The 20,986-nt window shown below is 45.2% G+C and overlaps 1 protein-coding gene across 1 annotated transcript in view; it reads right to left on the bottom strand.

The window, feature by feature from the left end:
- ANXA11 (annexin A11) overlaps positions 1–6,756 on the bottom strand; it is a 53,056-nt gene extending 46,300 nt beyond the window's left edge. Inside the window, exon 1 of the mRNA XM_075564208.1 lies at positions 6,587–6,756. The gene's annotated coding sequence lies outside the window, so the exon portion shown is untranslated. The remainder of the gene's footprint in view (positions 1–6,586) is intronic.
- Between the last annotated feature and the right edge of the window lie 14,230 nt (positions 6,757–20,986).

The raw sequence follows: 20,986 nt of genomic DNA, 5'->3' as shown, positions 1-20,986 counted from the left end.
CTACACTTCTGTTTGGGGATGTCCAATTGCCTACAGATGGGCTTTGGGTCTGCACTCTTTGTTCTGGGTCTTTGATGCCTGATTACCTGATCCTACAGAAACCTCGTGATCATACAGGCTGATGTGCTTCATCCATGTGGGATTTGTTGCTTCTCAGCTAGGTGGCTGTTTGTTTATCTTCAAACCTTTAAGATCCCAGACATTATATCTTTTGATAGCCGGGCACCATCAGCTTTCTTCACCACATTTGTTTATGCACTTGCTTTGTCTTCAGCGATCGTGTCAGGAAGGTGAGCACCATGGAATGCCAGGTTAATAGAACAAAGTGTTCTTGCATTGAGGGAGTACTTGGGTAGAGGCCTAATGGCCATCTGCTACCTTAATACTAAGCCTATAAATATATGTACATAGATCTATTTCCACATCATCATATATATTTACATATGTACATGCCTATATTTAGACCTCTATAAATGCCCTGTGTCTCCTAGTTCTTTTCTCTATTTCCTCTCACTTTCCTCTTGTCCCACTATCCTGCTCAGTATTCATGAATTTTCAGTATCAACTATTCCCAAAAAAATTCATTTAAGTTAATGACCTTTGATTTAGGATCTGTGTTTACTTCAACACTAAAGTGGGGCTTCATTCCAGTGGAGCCTCATGCTGAGAATTTTCATTTTCATCTATATATACTGAATTAGAAACGAAAAATTTCAGAATGCAGTTGAAGTGTAATGAACTAGCTCAAAAGTGCGATTTGAAGCTACTACAGGGGTTAGGTGTTGGGCTACTAACCAGAAAGCCCTCCATTCAAACCTATGAGCAGCAACTCAGGAAAAAGATATGCTTGTATCAGAAAGCCTATATAGGGCTACTATGCATTGGAACTGATTTGATGGCAGTGGGTTTGTTTGTTTTGGGGGTTTTTTTGGCTATAAAAAAAGTACATGATCTCAATGTCCATCAATTCAGAACAGATAGAACAAATTATAGTATATTGGTATTTCTCAAGAGGAACTTTGGTGGCGTAGTGGTTACACATTGACCAGCAGTTTGAACCCACCAGCTATCAGAAGGGGTCAGGGGTGGAGGGGTGGATGGAAGGGGCTAGGCCTTCTGCTTCTATGAAGACTCATAGCTTTGGAAACCCACAGGGCCAGTTCTACTATGTCTTACAGAGTGACTATGAGTGGGAATAAACTCAATGGCAGTGAGTGAATATGCCTGTATATTAGAAGCCCTGGTAGCACTTTTGGGTAAATGTTGGAATGCTAACCTCAAGGTTCAAAGGTCAAGCCTACCAGCTTCTCCTTGGGAGAAAGATGAGGCTTTGTGTACTCCCATAAGGAATTATAGTTCCGAAAATAAAATATAAGGTTGCTATGAGTTGGAATCACTTCAATAGCAAGGGGTTTGATTTTGGTTTATGATTCTATCGGCATTCCTAGATGGTCTACATGTACCCCCCTACTAACAGAAAGGTGAGTGGTTCAAGTTCATCCATAGATACCTCAGATAAAAGGTCTGATAATCTACTTCTGAAAAATCAGCCACTGAAAACCCTATAAAACTCAGATCTACTGTGGCACATGGGATATAGCAACTGCTGGTGGTGGTGGTGGTGGAGGTAGGTGGAGGTGGTGGTGGTGGTGGTGGTGGTGGTGGTGGTGGTGGTGGTGGTGGTGGTGGTGGTGGTGGTGGTGGAGGTGGTGGTGTTCCTGTATGAATACAACAGGGCCCCCCAGCATGTGTGGATCACTGTCATGCCATCTTTTCAGATGGTATGAAAGTGGAAGGCTGGGTTGAGACAAGCAGAAGCAACATTCTCTCAATCCTACCTTTGTCCAATTACACTCAACATTTCTTCTCTCCTTCAAAATCAGTATCGCTGAAGCCATGTCCATGTTGGTGTTCCCAGATCCTCATCTTCAACTATTCCTACACTCATTTTGTTCCATTCATCAGCATACATCCAGCTGAGGACCAATCTCCCGTATCTCCTCATGCCACTTATCAACAAGAAGCAATGGCCACCATTGAGACCCTACTCCTGAAGCACTCCTCCCCTGTATTCCGTAGCACATACTATCCTTCCTTCCTGGTTTTTCTTCCACCACTAGGCTGCCTTTTCAATTCTTCTATAGCAGCAGTTCTCAACCTGTGGGTTTGCGACCCCTTTGGGGGCTGAACGACCCTTTCACAGGGGTTGCCCGATTCATAGCAGTAGCAAAATTACAGTTATGAAGTAGCAATGAACATGTTATGGTTGGGGGTCACCACCACATGAGGAACTGTCTTAAAGGGTCACGGCATTAGAAAGGTTGAGAACCACTGCTCTACAGGTTCATCCTCTTTTATATGACTGTTGGAGGAAAGCTCCTTAATCGCACTATCTCTAGGCCAAATACAATCTAAACAAAAATGTCTCCTGGTAGCATAGTCTTTATGGGGTGAGCTGCTAACTGCAAGGTCAACAGTTCGAGACCACCAGCCACTCTGCGGGAGAAAGAAGGCTTTCTACGCCCATAAAGAGTTGCAGTCTTGGAAACCCACAGGGGCAGTTCTCCCATCTTATTGGGTCACTACAAGATGGCAGTTGGTTTGAGCACTGGTTTCTTTGGAGCACCAGAGCCACGTGCCTTCTTGATACCTCAAGTGCAACATCTCTGAAACTGAATTTATGAACTGCATCCACTCCAAAAGTAGTTCTCCCCCAGTGGGCCATGTCTCAGGGGCGTCAGGAGGACAAACCCAGGGTTAAGGCCTCCCTTTGTACACATAGCACAAAGCTAGGCCAACAGTGGGTATTCACTAATGCTGAATTCAATACCCATCACCCACTTCCTAAAAATAACTGTAACCTTTCTATTGACCCAGCAAGTCACACCTGTTGTCACTGCCTCTTCCCCGCCAACCCCCTTCCCCATACATACTCTTTCCAAGACACTATTCCCCAGGCTTAACGGGCCCCAGGCTCCCTCCACTTCTGTTAGCAATCTCTAAGTGCCCCTCTCTAGCCTCACCTAGATTTCCCTCATTCCATTTCCCCAAGTCTGCCACGCCCCAGATCTCCCCATAAGTGACAGAGGGTTCCTGATTTCCCTCCCAAATTCAGGAGCGAGTTCTCCCTTCTCTCCTGTTTCCTAAAGCAGTGAGACTTTCAGGCATATGAGCCCCTGAAAAAACTAACATACTAAGAGATCAAAGAGTCAGACTTTGACCCACCTGCACTCAATCCTCAACCTTACTGCTTCTGGCAGTAACCCACCCGGAGAGTATCAACACTTTAATTTTCACATCCTAACGGATCTCAAATCCTTCTGCAGTCATCTCATCTGATTCTCCAAATTTGAAGTATTACCCAGAGCACTAGGCTGTATAGCTAAATGGTTTGTCCTAGATTACAAAAACCAGATGAGAACTCACAACTTAGTGCCCAAACAAACATCTAGGTTGGCCCCACAGGGCGCTATTCTCTCATATCAGTGGGTCAGACCAGCTGTGGCTTAAATGAGTCACTGTTCTGACAGTTCTGTTGGGATCCTACTAACTACCCCACTCCCACTGACACCAAGCTGACTCCAAATCACAGCCGTTCTACAGGCTAGAGCAGAGTTGCCCACAGTGGTCACGTCTTTCTCCCTCGGGGTGGCTGGTGTGTTCGAAATGTCCACCTTCTAGTTAGCAGCCCAGCACTTCAGCCACTGTGCACCAAGGCTCCTTCCCAAGTAAGCGAACATTCTTATTCCAAGGGCCAGTATGTGCCTACTGTGACATGGCTTCTTTGGCTATTAGAAAGTGCCACTGAATTTGGGGATCCCCTTTAAAAATACAAATCTCCACCAGATAAACACTGCTTCTTCATTTCCCCTGAGGTCTTTTTTACCTGGGAATAACTCCAGTTCTGATAGTCTAGAGAGCAATGGGATCAGAGGGTATAATAGCAAAAATTCCAGATACTGGAGAGTTTGTTTCCCCTGCTGGGATGGTGACACTCCCATGGGACTGAATGTAGGGGGTTGGGGGGTGTAACTTTATGATGAAGCAGGGAAAAGATGGCAACTAAGAAGAGAGGAAGGAGGAAGAGAATCCAGGAGGAAGAGGAAGGTGCTCCAGAAAAACTCTAGATCCTCTTAGCATCCAGTACCCGACTTGGGGCTCTCCCAAGATTATGGTTTCACATTCACCTCCTGCCACACCAAGAAGAGCCACCTATCCTAGTCTGTGTCGCCTCTCAGTCAAATACACCAAATTATTCCTCCCCCACAAGTGCCCACAGTGGGCATCACTATTCAATCCTGGTTTTCTAGATACCCAAATCCAGAAGAGAACCTTTCTATTATCCTTGTCCTGGTTAAATACACAGGTCACACTGGGTACCTACCTGGCCTCTGAATCAGCTCCTACTCCCACCTCCCTGTGCTCCCACTCAGGCTCTGGGCCTCCCAACACCTTTTCCTATTGCCTCCAGTCCACCAGGCCCAGTATTTGAAGAATCAACTGTCTATGACGCCTTCCTTCCCTGGCTTCTTTCCTTCAACAAACATTTCCTGAATACGTACAAGAGGCAAGGCCCATCCTGAGTGGGATGAGAGACAAAGCGGTGAGCAAAACACAGTTCTCTCACTCCAGAGACAGAGGATATGGCCGAGAAAAGACCCGTGGCCACACAAGTGCAGAACTGGGTCGTGTGAATCAGGGATGCATTAAGCCAGATCCCTTCCCTTGCTGCTGATGAGCCAGCATCTGGGTAACAACTACCAGGGAGAATAACAAGAGATGGACAGACAGAAAAGATGGCAAGACACTGCAGGAGGCCAGAACAGTATGCATTAAGAGAGAAGGGCAAGTCAGAAGAGCAGTTCAACTTGGTTAGACCTTCAGTTGTGTGAAGGGAATAATACAAAACCAACAAAAACGAATCACTGCCATGGAGCGCATTCCACTCACAGCAGCCGGCCAGGGCAGGGTAGAAGTGCCCCTGAGTTTCCCAGGCGGTTCACCATCTCTGGAGGAGAAATCCCTGTCTTTCTCCCTCGGGACAGCTGGTGGTTTTGAACTGCTGACCTTCCAGTTAGCAGTCCAACTTGTAACCACTCTGACCCCAGGGCTCCTGGAGGAAGAAATAGCTTTTGCTTTTTTCTTATTACTGACATAGACAAGGGAGCCGGACCCTCTGGTAAGCACTTGGTCTTAGTAACATGCAACAAAAGAACCGTCTATTCTGAGTGGTCAGTACCTGAGCTAAGGGGCTGTTAATACATTTAACAAGTTCAATCTTCATAATCACTCTTGTGAGGTAGATTATTATCATCATCCCCTTTTCACAGATGAGAAAAGCAGGCATGCGTCATGGTGACAAGTGAGATAAGGAATGTCTGTAGGAGGCTGAGGTAACAAGTACCCGCACCAGGACAACACACGCCTGTGGCATCTCCAGGCGCTTCTCCGTGAGTCCTGGCGACCCCAACAACTAACTGAAGCAAGGGATGAAGAAATAACGATCAAAGCCAACTAGGGAGGTGAACTACGCGACCGGCCCGGCTGTCTATCCTTTACACAGCCTCCTGTCCCTGTCCTGTAGGCAGGGCAGTGCCCAGGCTCCCAAGGACCAGTTCCGAGTCAAGGCGGGGCAGCAAGGCACAGGGAGGGTAGATCTAGGGGGGAGCGCAGGGTGGGTTCCTAAGTGCAAACCACCAGTATCAGACTCTCTCCCCAGACACCCATTCTCCAGAGAGGTCACCGATTGGCGAGGTAGGGAGGGGTAGAAATGGCCTGCGAAACCCAGGCTGCGCTAGCTTTCCCTCGACGGCTCGGCCCCTGCGCAGACTCTGCTTGACACACTGCCCGTCTGGTTGCCTCTTTGGAAGCCTTCAGGAGCCGGGGCTGCGCGGGACAAAAGCAGGCGGCCCAGAGACAAAGCCCCTAGAATCCCTTCCTAGCACAGGAGAGCAAGGCTGCAGAAGGGAGAGGTATGGAAGGTATGGCACAGGTGTGGCACAGGTGAACACAGACATGGGATGGGCCCCACGTTAAAAGTCACATCTTCCGGAGCAGGTCGCAGGAACTGGCGGCCTCGGTTATAATGGGCAGCAGCCCTGGTGGAGCAGTGGGTGCGCTCCCATAAAGGGTTCAAGTTTTGGAGACGCAAACGGGCAGTGTTAGTCTGTCCCACGGGGTCACTTTGAATCGAAAGTGCCTGAAGGGCAGTGGATTTTCTGGTTTCTGTTCCTACGGAAAGTTCCTGAAGGCGTGAAGGGCACACACGTCCTCTCAGGAATTCAGCGACGTCGGAAGGGCTGGGTCTTCCCAGTGGACCGCGAGGGCGCCGGCACCCTAATGGTCGCAGTCCCAAATCCCAACCCACCTCCGGGGCTGAGGCCGACCCCCGCAGCGCGCGACCCCGGCCCTGGCAGCCGGGGGTCCGGCAAACGCGGCTGCCCCGGGGCGGCAGCACCCGCTCGCCCCCGCCCCCGCCCAGCCAACCAGGAAGCTGCAGGGCCCGGTTTCGGAGCGGGCGTGGGGGTGGGGAAGCAGCCCCGAACCGCGGCCCCCAGACACCAAGCCAGCGAAGACGCTCACGCACCTGGGTACTGAGGACCGGCCTAGGGTCCCGCGCAGGGAACAGGGCGTGACCCGCGCCGGAGCGGCTCAGTCGCGGGGTCCCGGCAGCAGAGTGTGGACAGGACTCCAGCCTCTCCTTCCCCGCTCGGCGACTGGGGCGGACGCGGCGGCCACAGCCTCCAGGCAGGGCAGGAAGGGGAGCGGTCTTCGCCGAGCTCGCCCTGGGGCGGAGTCGCGGGCCTGGGGGCGGGTCAAAGGAAGAGAGGGGTGGCACCTGGGCGGACCCGCCCCCAGGTGAGGCCCAAAGCGGGTCCTGGTCTTTGCTGGCCTCCTAGAGCCAGGAGGAAGAACCCTGGGCCCCAAATAGGGAGTCGAGAACGGGTTCCCAAGGCCGCGAATCTTTCTAGCAGCAGAAAGCCTCAACTTTCGCCCTTGGAGCCACGAGTAGGTTAGAACTGCTGGCCTTGTGATAAGCAGCTCAACGGTGAACCACCGATGATGCTTAACGAGGTGCTAAGTTTTATTCATAGCATGTTGAGGAAGGAAAAGTGTTGGAAAATATGGACCCAGTGATAGAAAGGAAACTGCAGATTGCATGATAGAATTTTATAAGACCAACGACTTGCTCGTAGCAAATACCTTTTTCAACAACACAAAAGGCAACTATACACATGGACGTCTTCTGATAGACTACACAGAAATCAGATTAAATTGACGACGTCTGCTGGCAGAGACGCTGGAGAAACTTAATATCAGCAGCTAAAAGCAGGTCAGGGGCTGACTGGGACAGATCATTAATCATATATATATGATATCATATATATACATATATATTATATTCAGGTTGAAGCTGAAGAATGTTAAAACAAGCCCACGAGAGCCTAAAGATGGCCTCGAGTCTATCCCACTTGAATTTCAAGAACAGACTTGACATTGAACATTAATAATAGAAAACCCGATGAGCTGTGGGAGCTTCATTCATGGAGAAAGCAAAAGGTCATTAAAATGACAAGAAATAAAGAAAAGATCAAAACTAATGTCAGAAGAGACTCTGAAACTTATTGATTGTAGAGTAGCTAAAGAAAATGGGAGAAAATATGAAGTCAAAGAGCTAAAGGGAAAGTTTCAAAGGGCAGCTCCAGAAGACAAAGTCAAATATAATGTAATGTGTAGACCTAGTGCTAGAAAAACGTAAAGCAAAAGAATTCAAATAACAAGTTACAATACTGAAGTATTCTATGGGCAAAATATTGAATGATGCAGACAACATCCAAATAGGATGAAAAGACTACAGTGACTGTATCAAAAAGAACTGGCTGGCAGTCCACCATTTCAGGGGGTGGCATAGGAGCAAGAAACAATGGTGCTGAAGGAAGAAGTTCAAGCTGCACCAAAAGCATTAGTCAAAAACCTAAATTTTTTTTCCCAAAAAGAGAGTTGTGCTGTTTTTGTTTTTAATTTTTTAAGGTCATGCACCAGCTGTATTTAAAAGACCCCAAAGAGAAAAAACTGCTGTTCTCTACATTCATTTAACACGCTACTCCCCACCCCAACAGTTAGCTGTATTCTTCTAGATTCTTTCTTGAACTACACTATTAATGAGTGTGTTCTCATCGATGTATTGTTTACAAAAAGCAATGTGTTTTTCCACTTATACATCAGTGGTTCTCAATCTTCCTAATGCCAAGACCCTTTAATATATTTCCTCATGTTGTGGTGATGCCCAACCATAAAATGATTTTCGTTGATACTTCATAACTATAATTTTGTTACTGTTAACAACCACAGTGTAAATATCTGATATGCAGGATGTATTTTCATTGTTACAAATTAAACATAATGAAGGCATAGTGATTAATCAGAAAAACAGTATGTCATTATGTATTGTGAAATATTTATTTCTAATTACAAATAAATGAAACTTTGTTTTGAACATGGTGTAGCATGGGTAACAGTTTTCATGACCGGTACTCTATGTGGGCATATCTGCATGTGGGCAGACCGCCTGGAGATGGATAGAGGAGCAGTGTCTCGGTTCCTAAGACGGGTCCTTCGAACCTCAAAGGGGTCGCGACCCACAGGTTGAGAACTGCTGCCGTACATCTTGCGGGATCTTTCCACACAACCACGTCTGGATCCGCCTAGTTCTTCTGAAAGACTCCTCGGTGTGCTGGCTTTGGAACGTGGCCGTCTTCTTGATTGCACACCTCACAGTCAGTTCCTGTTGAGGAAGGAGTGACATGAGTAAGAAGTTAAAAATGGGGCCCTAGTGGCGTAGTTGGTTACGCATTGGGCTGCGCTTGGAAAGATGAGCTGCTGTGGGACAGAAAGATAAGACCATCTTCTCTAGTAAAGATCTACAGTCTCCTTACTGTAGCCCGTTCAGTCATTCCCCAAGGGGCAATTCTGCTCGGCTCGGTAGACTCACGATGAGTCAGAATCACTGGATAGCAGTAAGAGCAGCACGTCCAGGCAAAGGCCAGAGGAGACGCTCTGTGCACCGGGTGTGAGTATAGGTGGGAGTCTGTACCCCACAAGGGGCTTTGCCAAACTGTCTGCCACTCCCTCTCCAGGCTTTTAGGTGAAGCAGCATATTTTGGAGATCAGTGAAACTCAGGTGGAAGACTCAGGTACACATTTGGGAACCCCGCCCTCCACCTCCCCCACCCAACCCCCTCCCACCCCCCCCTCACCCCCGGCTTCCGCAATCCCGGTCGAAAAAGCACAGATGGTCAGATACTTCAGCAGAGTCTCACTGGCTTAGTTATTTATGAGCCTGGACGGCTGAGCGGAACAAGAGGTGTGCAGTCCCCACGGAGCCTGCCCGGCATTCTCAGGGGCCTTCCCGCGCAATTCCAGAGGGCACCTGGCGCTGACTCATTCTTTGTACTGGAAACCCCTCCCCTGCTCACAAAGGCGTGGCTTTTTAAAGGTCCGCTTTTCTCTTTAAGGAAATGCTTCTTTAAATACCACATTCATAAAAAGGACAAGGAAGTTGTTTTTCGGGTGGGATTCCTTCTGCATGTAGCACACACGTTGCTACCTCAGAAATTAACTCTTGAAGGCCAGAATAGCAAATAAAACTCCTCTACTTGACTTTTTTATTCAATCACCAAAATTTTCAACAAATATGGGTTGAACTCCTAATGAGTGTGCACACCTCACTGGGTGCTGAGGAGATATTGGCAGAGCAGTGCAACAGGCCAGGAGACGGGCGCTGTGTAGGTGTCCCCAGGGAAACCGCCCTGTGCTGGACAGAGATGACAATGGAGGGAGGAAAGGCGCTAGCCCTGGCTTTCAAACACCTACGTTGCAGTTGTGACGCTGACACGAGGAAATGATGCATCTCACCTCTAATCCCTTCAAAATAATCCATAAACCGGTCATAAAATAATTCCTGCATCATTGCTTCCTGAGGTTGACGCAAACATCGATTGAGGTACAAGAAACTAAATGTCTTATAAAGTAGGCTATGTCCTTTGGAGTTGTGAGGAGGACAATATAATTAGAGTAGGCTGGCAGTGGGAACCCTCTGAGGGATGCATCAGAAGACAGGTCTGGCCACCTGTTTCTGAAAGATTCAGCCTTGAGCAATTAAGTCTAAATGTGAAACCCTTAGACCAATATCCCCCTTTTTCCCAAGCCTTCTCAACTCGTAAGTTAGGCTCTTTCCCATCCTTCTATTAGCTAAAGCTTCCATCTTGTGAATCCTGCTCATCAGAGTTCCACCATAAGATCCTTCTACTACCCTTAGGTTTAGAGCAGACCTAAGAACATGGGAAGTCCTTATAAGCATATGAGTAAAAATAAAAATAATTTTAAAATAAGCATTGGAGCGTCTTCCAACTAACCCTGAGTCCAAGATCCACCAGAAAGGAACACATTATCTGACCCCACTATCTTCCTGGGCCCCTTTGTAAAGCAAGAAAACATGCTGGAGAGCATTACAGAAAATCCAGGCCAGATCTCCGTTGTGGGAAAAGGCAGGTAAGAGGGAAGGGAGGAGGTGAGATAAAGTCAGATTCCCAGAATTCTGGGGATAAAAGATTCAGGTGCTCCCACATCTGGGAACCTCCATTCTTTGGTCATGAGATGCTGAATTGCTCCGTGTCTGAGCAGACAATAAAATCCTCTTCTCTTTCTCTCCCCCAACCTCTACCCCCAGTCCCCTTCTGTTTCTCTTGCATGTTTGTTGTTAGGTGCCATTGAGTCAGCTCCCAATCATAGAAACCCTATGCACAACAAAATGAAACAGACACTGCCTGGCCCTGTGCTGGTCTCACAATTGTCCGTATGCCCATGTCCATGGTTATTATCACTGTGACAGTCCATCTCACTGGAGGCCTTCCTCTTTTTTGCTACCCTTTCACTTTACCAAGCATGATGTCCTTCTCCAGAGACTGGTCTCTCCCGACAATATGTTCCAAAGTTGCAAGATGAAGTCTTGCTGTCCTTGACTGTAAGGAACATTCTGTCCCTACCTCTCCCCAAACAGATCTGATTCTCCTCTTAGCACGTTACTTTCAGTATTCTTCTCCAGAACCACAATTCCAATGCACCAAGTCTCTCTCGGTCTTCCTGATTCAGAGTCCACCTTTCACATGCATGTGGGACAACTGAAAATACCATGGTCAGGCACAGTGTCCACTGTATTTCAATTGCCTAATAAAATAGAACAAGGACCTGTAGGTCAGTGACAGCACATCGACTTAGGATAACTAGCAACAACACAATTGTTCTTGCATTGATTTAGTCAATAACTGGCACTCAATTCTCACTAATTGGTAGCCCATAGAAAGGCAAAAGAAAATCACTTTAGCACAATTCATATATAATAAATAAACTGTAAACACCATATTATAGTAAACCTCAAAACCCCAGTGCCATCAAGTCAATTCCAACTGATAGTGACCCTAGTTTGTGAGGCAGTAAAATGTTTAAAATCATTTTATTTGGGGCTCTTACAGCTCTTATCACAATTTATACATACATCCATTGTGTCAAACACATTTGTACATATGTTCCCATCATCATTTTCCTTTAAAAATCATTTTATTGGGGGCTTGCACAAAATTTATACATCCATCCATTGTCAAGCACATTTGTACATATATTGCCATCATAATTTTAAAACATTTTATTCCTACTTGAGCCTTTGATATCAGCTCCTCATTTGACCCTGTCCTCCCCTATTCTCCCTCCTTCATGAACCCTTGATAATTTATCAATTATCATTATTTTTTCCTGTTTTACACTGACTGATGTCTCCCTTCACCCACTTTGCTGTTGTCCATTCCCCTGGGAGGGGGTTATATGTAGATAATTGTTATCAGTTCCCCCTTTCTCTCCACACCTTCCCCTTCCCTTCCTGGTATTGCTACTCTCATTATTGGTCCTGAGGGGTTTATCTGTCCTGGATTCCCTGTGTTTTCAGTTCTTATTTGTACCAGTGTACATACTCTTTTTTTTTTTAATTTTAACAATTTATTAGGGGCTCATACAATTCTTATCACAGTTCATACATATACATACATCAATTGTATAAAGCACATCTGTACAGTCTTTGCCCTAATCATTTTTTTCTCCTCTTTTCTTTTTTTACATTTTATTAGGGACTCATACAACTCTTATCACCATCCATACATATACTTACATCAATTGTATAAAGCACATCCATACATTCCCTGCCCCAATCATTCTCAAGGCATTTGCTCTCCACTTAAGCCCCTTGCATCAGGTCCTCTTTTTTTTCCCCCTCCCTCCAAACCAGTATACATACTCTTATCTAGCCAGGCTTCTAAAGTAGAATTGGGGTCATTATCATGTGGGGGAGGAAGCATTAAAGAACTAGAGGACAGTTGTATGTGTCATCGGTGTTATACTGTACCCTGACTGGTTCGTCTCTTTCCTGTGACCCTTCTGTAAGGGGACGTGCAATTATCTACAGATGGGCTTTGGGTCTCCACTCCACACTCCCCCCCCCCCATTCACATTGATATGATTTTCTGTTCTGGGTCTTTGATGCCTGATACCTGATCTTATCGACACCTCGTGATCACACAGGCTGGTGTGCTTCTTCCATGTGGACTTTCTTGCTTCTCAGCTAGATGGCTGCTTGTTTATCTTCAAACGTTTAAGACCCCAGATGCTTTATCTTTTGATAGCCGGGCACCATCAGCTTTCTTCACCATATTTGCTTATGCACCCATTTTGTCCTCAGCAGTCATGTTGGGAAGGTAAACATCACAGAATGCCACATTATTAGAACAAAGTGTTCTTGCATTGAGGGAGTACTTGATTAGAGGCCCAATGTCTGTCTGCTACCTTAATACTTAACATGGATGTACATAGATTTATTTCCCTATCGTTATATATTTACATAGGTACATGCCTATATTTAGACCTCTATAAATGTCTTTTGATTCTTAGTTCTTTCCTCTATTTCCTTTTACTTTCCTTTTGTCTCACTATCATGTTCAGCCTTCATTTGGGTTTCAGTAATTCCTCTCGGCTACTTTGCCCCTGATCAAGCCCCACCAGGCATCCTATACCCTCCTCACCATTGATTTTAGGTAATTTGTTGTTCCCTTGTCCCAGGGTTGGTTAACGCCCACCTTCCTTTCTGCTGCCTCCCTCCTCCCCTGGAAACCATCTGCCCCATTATGTTCTTCTCCAAATTGTTTATCCTGTCTATTTTATCTAGATAGACACACAGAGACAATAAAACATAAATAAGACATAAAAACAAGACAGCGCAAACAAAGCAACAAAAGAAAGCAAAACAACAACAACAAAAACCAACTACACAGAAAAGGAAAAGCCTATAAATAGTTCCAGGTCTGTTTGTTGACCTTAAGGAGTGTTTTCTGGTCTAGTCTGATGGGGTGCCACACCTTTGTCCCAAAGTCTATTTTTTATATTCTTGGGGACTTTATTGCTTTGCTCCCCTTGCTGCTCTGTTGCACGCCCTTAGTGTTTTGCCCTCGTGTGTTGGGGTCAGATCAGGTACAGTTCATGCACTATTTCTCCAGTGTTGTCTCCCATAGTGCTATGGGTCAGTGAGGGACGTTGTGTCTCATGGTGGGGCCTACTCTATGGTCCTCTCTGCATTGGGTGCTCTGAGCAGAATATCGTTCTCGGGGCTTGTTGGGCCAGGATGTGTTCCTCTTTTTCTCCTTCCCTCTTTGTTTTCTCCTATGTGCTCTGATCAGACATCCCCTCTCCCTCAGCTGTAGCTTCAGTGCTGTCCTCTGAAGTGAATTCTTCTGGGAAAGGAGGCGGGAATGTCCATGTAGTTGGGATTGGGGCCTGTGGGATACAGAAAGATTTCTCCCAAGTTGTCTGCTCCAAATATATGCCAACACCAAGACGCTGCTTGCTACACAAGGTAAATGACTGTACACTAGGAGGTCAAAAAACGTAGATCAGAGATTATTCTCCTAAGGGTTATCAGCCATCTAGAACAACCAGACTGTGTGGTCTGACTCACCCTAAGTAGGGCCCACTCCCTTCTGATGAGGACAATGATTGCTCCCTTGAAGGAGAGCCCGAAGACAAGGTTGGGACCACTCAAGGATGACTAAGGTTAAGTTACTATATTGAGCCTAGGGTCCACACATCTTTCCACATATGTACCCCTACTCCCTCCTTTTATTATTGCGTGTACACCCCTACGTCCTCCCCCTGTATTGCTTGTATTGCCTATGCTACAACCTATGACCTAGGTTGTTATTTGTAATCAGGAGGCTTGCATGCCCCCAAAGATAACAACCTGGCAGATAAACACATGTGGAGTTAATTGAAGGGCAGAGAGATGAATGGCTCCATGAGCCTCACCTTTCAAGTTCTCAGGTCTCTTGCTTTGTGGTCGGGCCAGGGTGCAGCTGCCTTAACCAGTTCCCTTCTTTAGCTGGCAAGGCTGACTTCCTGCAAAACATCCCCAAGGAGAAGCCACATGGACCTACCTGATGCAGGTCTGGGTGCTGGAGCAGTCATATGGAGACCCCTGCCAGCACTGAGATATTTACACATTCACTGACTCAGCTTTCCTCCTGCAGTCAGCATCATTGTGTCTGTTTTGTGAGATGGAGGAGGAGTTTTTGGATTGGTTTTGGACATATGGGTTAATGTTGGACTCGTGGGCTTGGGCAGCACTGGCTTGAGATGTTTTCTTGATGTACACTTACCCTTTATACATGAGTTTATACATGAGTTTCTGTTGATTTGTTTTTCTAAAGTACCCAGCCTAACACATCTAATAAGTGTATATTCTTGTTAGGTGTCATCCAGTCACTTCCTACTCATAAGGACCCCATACACACCAGAAGGGAACTTCACCTGCTCCTGCAACACCCTCACAATCACTGTGATATTTGTCCCCTTATGAAAGCCACTGTGCCAATCCATTTCCTCACTGCTCCTCCTCTTGTTCACTGACTTTTTACTTTGCCAAGTACAATATCCTGTTCCAGGGAGTGGTTCCTCCTGATAACATGTCCAAAGTACATGAGACAAAGTCCTACTACCCTCACTTCCGAGGAGTTGTACCTCCTCTAGGGCAGATTCATTTGTTCTTTTGGTAGTTGCAAGTCAGTGGCTTCAATTCCTCTTTAGTTTTCCATATTCCTTGTCCAACTTTCATATGCATATGAGGCAATTGAAAATACCAAAATCTTAGTCTTCAAAATGACATCTTTTCTCTTCCAACACTTTAAAGAGTTCTTGTGCAGCAAATTTGCCCGATCAAACATTTTTGATCAGGTCATCAATCTCCTTGGAAGGCATGGTTTGGGAGTCTCCGAGTAGCGACTAACAGAAAGGTTGCAAGTTTGATTCCACCTAGACTCGCCAGGCCCTTATTCTGAGATACCTCTAGGTCCTAGGTACCTCAGAATAAGGGCCTGGTGATGTTGTGGAGGAATCCTGGTGGTGTAGTGGGTTATGCATTAGCAGGTCAAAACCACCAGCTGCTCCTCAGGAGAGAGAGGAGACTTTCTACTCCTGTAAACAGTTACAGTCTCAGAAACCGACAGGGAAATTCACACTTGACTTGATGGCTGTGAGTTTGGGTGAAGTTTGAATCTTGTAGAGCAAGTAAGAGGTAGCCAGACTAGTAAGCTTTTCTGGTGCCTTTTGGAGACATGATCCCTTTGTGCCTTGCTGTTTAGACTCGAGTTACAGATTTATTTAAGGCTGAATTTTAGATTAAGTTCTTTAGATCGTTTTTGCTGTACATGCTAGGGTTATCACGAAACATTTTTTGTCTTTAAAAATTATTTATTCCATTATCTTTTTTTAAAAATTTAATCATTTTATTTGGGGATCATACAACCCTTATCATAATCCATACATCTATCCACTGTGTCAAACACATTTGTATATTTGTTGCCACCATCATTCTCAAAACACTTGCTTTGTACTTGAGCCCTTGGTATCAGCTCATTTTCTCCCCTCCCTTCCCGCTCCACCCCCCTCATGAACCCTTGATAATTTATTATTATTTTATCATATCTTACACTGTTTGACATCTCCCTTTACCCACTTTTCTGTTGTCCATCCCCCAGGGAGGAGGTTATATGTAGATCCTTGTAATTGGTTCCCCCTCTCCACCCCACCCTCCCTCCATCCTTCCAGTATCGCCACTCTCAGCACTGGTTCTGAAGGGATTATCTGTCCTGAATTCCCTGTGTTTCCAGTTCCTATCTGTACCAGTGTACATCCTCTTGTCTAGCCAAAGTTATAAAGTAGAATTAGGATCATGATAGTGGGGGAGGAGGAAACATTTAGGAACTAGAGGAAAGTTGTATGTTTCATCATTGCTACACTGTAAGAGGATGTCTAGTTGTCTACAGATGGGTCTTGTGTCCCCAAGCTGCACTCCCCCTCATTCACAATGATTTGATATTTTGTTCTTTGATGCCTGATACCTGATCCCTTCGACACCTCGTGGTCACACAGGCTGGTGTGGGATTTATTGTTTCTGAGCTAGATGGCTGCTTGTTTACCTTCAAGCCTCTAATACCCCATATGCAATATCTTTTGATAGCTGGACACCATCAGCTTTCTTCATCACATTTGCTGTGCACCCATTTGTCTTCAGCGATCATGTTGGGAAGGTGAGCAGCATGCAATGCCAGTTTAATAGAACAAAGTGTTCTTGTATTGAGGGAGTACTTGAGTGGAGGCCCAATGTCTATCTGCTTCCTTAATACTAAGCCTATAAATAGCACATAGATCTATTTCCCCATCCTTATATATAAATATATTTGCATATGTCCATGCCTTCATTTAGACCTCTATAAGTGCCCTTTGCCTCCTAGTTCTTTCCTCTATTTCCTTTGACTTTCTTCTTGTCCCACTATCATTCTCAGCCTTCATTTGCGTTTCAGTAATTCCTCTTGGTTACATTGCCCTTGATCACACTCTACCAGGCCTCCTACATCCTCCTCACCACTGGTTTGCATCTCTTGTGTGACACAACATTTTTATGGTCCTCGTATGATCTCAACATGCCTTAGTAGACATCAGAATGAAGGCATGACATTCATAAGCTCTTAAAAAAATTTTTTTTCAGGGTATACACCTAGTAGAGGGATTGCTGGGTCAGGAGAAACTTTTAGTCCCAGTTGATTGAGGTAGCATCATATTGCTTTCCACAGACATTGTACATATTTATCATCTGACCAGCAGGGTATGAAGGTTTCAATTTCTCCACAGCCTCTCCAGTATTTGTTATTTTCTGTTTGTTTGTTTAACTTTGCTGTAAATGTTAGCGAAACATGGTATCTTACCATTGCTTTTATTTTTGTCTCCTGGATAGCTAATTATCATGAGCATTTCTATATTTACCGACCATTTGGATGTTATCTTTGGTGAACTGTCTGCTCATGTCTTTTGCTCACTTATTAACTGGTTATTTGTATTTTTCTTATTGAAGTTTTTCTGTTGTCTGTAGATTTTAGAGACCAGTCCCTTGTCTCTTGGGTCATTGCCAAAAACTTATCCCACTCTTTTTACTCTTTGGATGAAGTCTTTTGATGCACAAAATTGTCTTATTTTTAGTAATTACTGTCTATTTAGTCTTCCACTCTGTTTTCTCTATTAAATATTAAACAATAAACAAATTAAACTTGTCACTATTTCCTCATTGATGATCTGGGATATACAGTTAGGTCTTTGATCCAATGTGAGTTCATTTTTGTACGTAAAGTAATATGGGTCATGGTTCATTTCTCTACAGGTAAAAATCCAAGTTTGCTAACACCATTTGTTGAAAAATACTATTCTCCTTGTAAAATTTTTTTATCCTTTGTGAAAGATCAATTATCTATAGGTGAATGAATTTATTTCTAAATTCTCTATTCTGTTCCATTTGTCTGTGTGTTAAACCTGTATAATGCAGTTTTAACTACCATGGCGAGAAATGAGTGGCCCCTTACTTGTTCTTCTTACGTAGTTATTTGCTTATCCTGGCTTTCTTCCTTTGACCTATAAAGCTAGTAATTACTTTTACCATGTCTTTAAAGAATGAATTGCAAAAGTCTCTTTCTCCTTCACCCCTGGTAACCACTGGTCAACTTTGGTTTCTTTCTCTCTTTTTTTAAAAGTAGTTTTCTTGATATAAAATTCATACACAATGCACTTCTATAGTCATTTTTAATAAGAATTGTAAATACATCATCACAACCTACTCTAGTGCTCCTGCCCCACTCTAGCATTCATTGTTTGCTCCCCTTTCAACGACCATCTTCAACAAGCCATTGCATCAGTTATTGTCTCCATGCCATCCACTCCTTCTGCACTTCTTGAGCTGGGAACAAAACTAAAGGAAACAGAAAGAAGAAGAAAAAATAACCACATAAAGATAAAAATAAAGAGTAAGAAAGAAAATACTACAAACAACATTTAAAAAGCCAGAGAAGACATTTCTGTTGTGGAATAAGCAAGAAATATTTAAGCCTAGAGCAAATTCGGATTGGGTTAAGAGGTAGATAAATTGACCAAGTATAATACTATACTATGGTTTGCTCAACCATAGTCAAGTTTACAATATCTACCCGTTGGAAAATCTTGGTATTTTAAAATATATTAAATCTTGCTTTGTGTCCTAACATATAGTTTATTCTACAGAATTTTCCGTGTGTACTGGAAAAAAAATGTATACATTGCTGTTATTTGGTGGATTACTCAAATGTATAGGGGATCAAACTGATTGTGTTGTTTTGTTCTTATGTGTATTTTTTGAGTTTCCCTATGATTTGTCCTTCAAGAGTGCTGTGTTGAATTCTCCTACTATTGTTTATTGTCTAATTCACTCTCAAGTTCTGTAAAGTTTTAATGAATTTAAAGTATTTTGTTGGATGCATGTTATTTTTATTATTCTCCCTTTAATAATATTAAATTCTCTTCTATTTTTCCTTTCATCATTATGTGGTGTCTCATTGGGCTAAGGTGAAGCAGGCAGGTCTCCCCTCCCCCCACTCCCTGGAATGAGAAGACTGAGAAACAATGCTCAGAATGCCTGACTCCCCAATAACTGGACAGCCTACCTGCCATAGCTGATAAACTACATCCTGGGCCATAAACCTTACGGCTGACATCCTGGGCCATAAACCTTGTCCCCTTCCCCAGACAGCACTACCCCTTTCCTTTAAAACTTCCAGACCCTGAACAAAGCCCTTGATCTGCCTGGGATACTTGCTAGAGCAAGGGATTTCACCCAGGGGCTCTTTCCCTCTCTCTTTCTCCCTGCTACAATAAAACTGTCTCTGACTGCATTTATGTCATCCCGACTTTGTTCTCGTCCTGTGCCTCAGTTTGTTTTTACAGTTGGAGCCAAAGCCTGGGAGAAGTACGGGCAAGGGGCTCCATGCTGTCCTGGCCCTGCTTCAGCTGGGCCGCAGCCCACCCCTCCTCTCTTCTCAAACCTCTGGAAGGCCGCCTGGATGGGTGATTTCTGGTCAGTATCTCCCTGTGTATGCTCGTTCATTTGTCTTGTTTGTCTTTCCGGACACCGAAGACCAGCAAACTCATATGGGAACATAGAGTCCCTGCTTTGGGGTGCCATGGAAGGGGTTTATTCTTCTACTCTAGTACTAAGAAGAGCTGGAAATAACTGCCTTTCCCCAAAAGGGGTGCGATGATAAGGACAGTTTCTCATGTCCATCTTGTCCTATGTGGCCCTAGCCCTGTGTCTTTGTGTCTACTTTCTAGGCCCTCTGCCAATAACAGGATTCCTGGCACTGGGCCTGGCAGCCACTTCACCTTTTGACTGGACTAAGGGGTAAAGGGTGTGTCTGAGCTTTTGCCACCTGTGTGTGTGTGTTTAGTGTTTGTGGCTCTTACATGCCTGCTCTCAGAACTACTCTAAGACTTTCCGACTTTCTCTTTTCTCACCCTGAACAAAAGCTTCTGACCCACCTCCATTTTACTGGCCACGAGGTCAGCCCCCGCCCACCCCCTCGGCTCCCTGTTCTGTCTCTCACTGATCCAAGGTCCCTGTCTGCTGGATGAAAGCCACAGGTCTGTGCCAGGGAGCTTTCCTGTTCTGGAGAAGTCCCAGACTCTCCCCTAGGTCCCTAACCCTGATTGGGATGCCCCCTTAGGGTTAACGGACCATTTCTTGACTGACAGATGCAGATGGGGACCAGGGGACACTCTTCTCCTCTGCCCATACCCTATGCAGTTTGAGACACCATGGGGAGCCCTGCCGAAGCCCCCTAAGGACAGTCCTTTGGGGTGCCTACTGGCCAACCTCACCGAGCTGGGCCTGGCTCCAGACATTGCCCTAAATGGTTTAGTCTCTTTCTGCAACCAAGTGTGGCCACAATGACAATTGGACAATGAGTCACGCTGGCCAGAAAATGATACTTTCAATTTTAACATTCTCCGCGACATTGACAATTTTTGTCAGCGAACTCACTGATGGTCAGAAGTCCTGTATGTTCAAGCCTTCTTTCCCCTTTGCTCCCACCCCTCCCTATGTTCCTCATGCCAATCTGCACTGCTTCTCTTGGCTCAGTCCCCCATGCCTGCACAGCTTAAGACGGAGTCATCAAGTCATCCGCCATCCAAGTCTAAGTCCATCGGACTCCCTGGAAGCTCTCTCTCCCTCCTTTCCTTTCTCCCCCTTAATCCACATCTCCCCAAACACTGCTTACCTCCTACCAGACCTCCACTTTCCCAATCACCCCCACCTCCTCCATTACCATCCCTTGATTTTCCTTCGTTGCCATCTCCTGTTGCCAGCCACACCCATTCCTGCCACTCTCTTGTCTGCCAACTTTCGTGAAGTTGCAGGAGCTGAGGGACCTGTCCAAGTCCACTAGCTGTTTTCCTTAACAGACCTTTCTCAGATAGAAAAGCGTCTAGGTATTTTCTCACAGGACTTTACTACCTTTATTAAAGAATTCTGATACCTAAC

This window comes from Tenrec ecaudatus, chromosome 12 (assembly GCF_050624435.1).
Source record: "Tenrec ecaudatus isolate mTenEca1 chromosome 12, mTenEca1.hap1, whole genome shotgun sequence".
NCBI classification, from domain to species: Eukaryota; Metazoa; Chordata; class Mammalia; order Afrosoricida; family Tenrecidae; genus Tenrec; species Tenrec ecaudatus.
The sequence above is the reverse complement of the archived record's forward strand: the minus strand, read 5'-3'. Positions and strand labels throughout refer to the sequence as shown.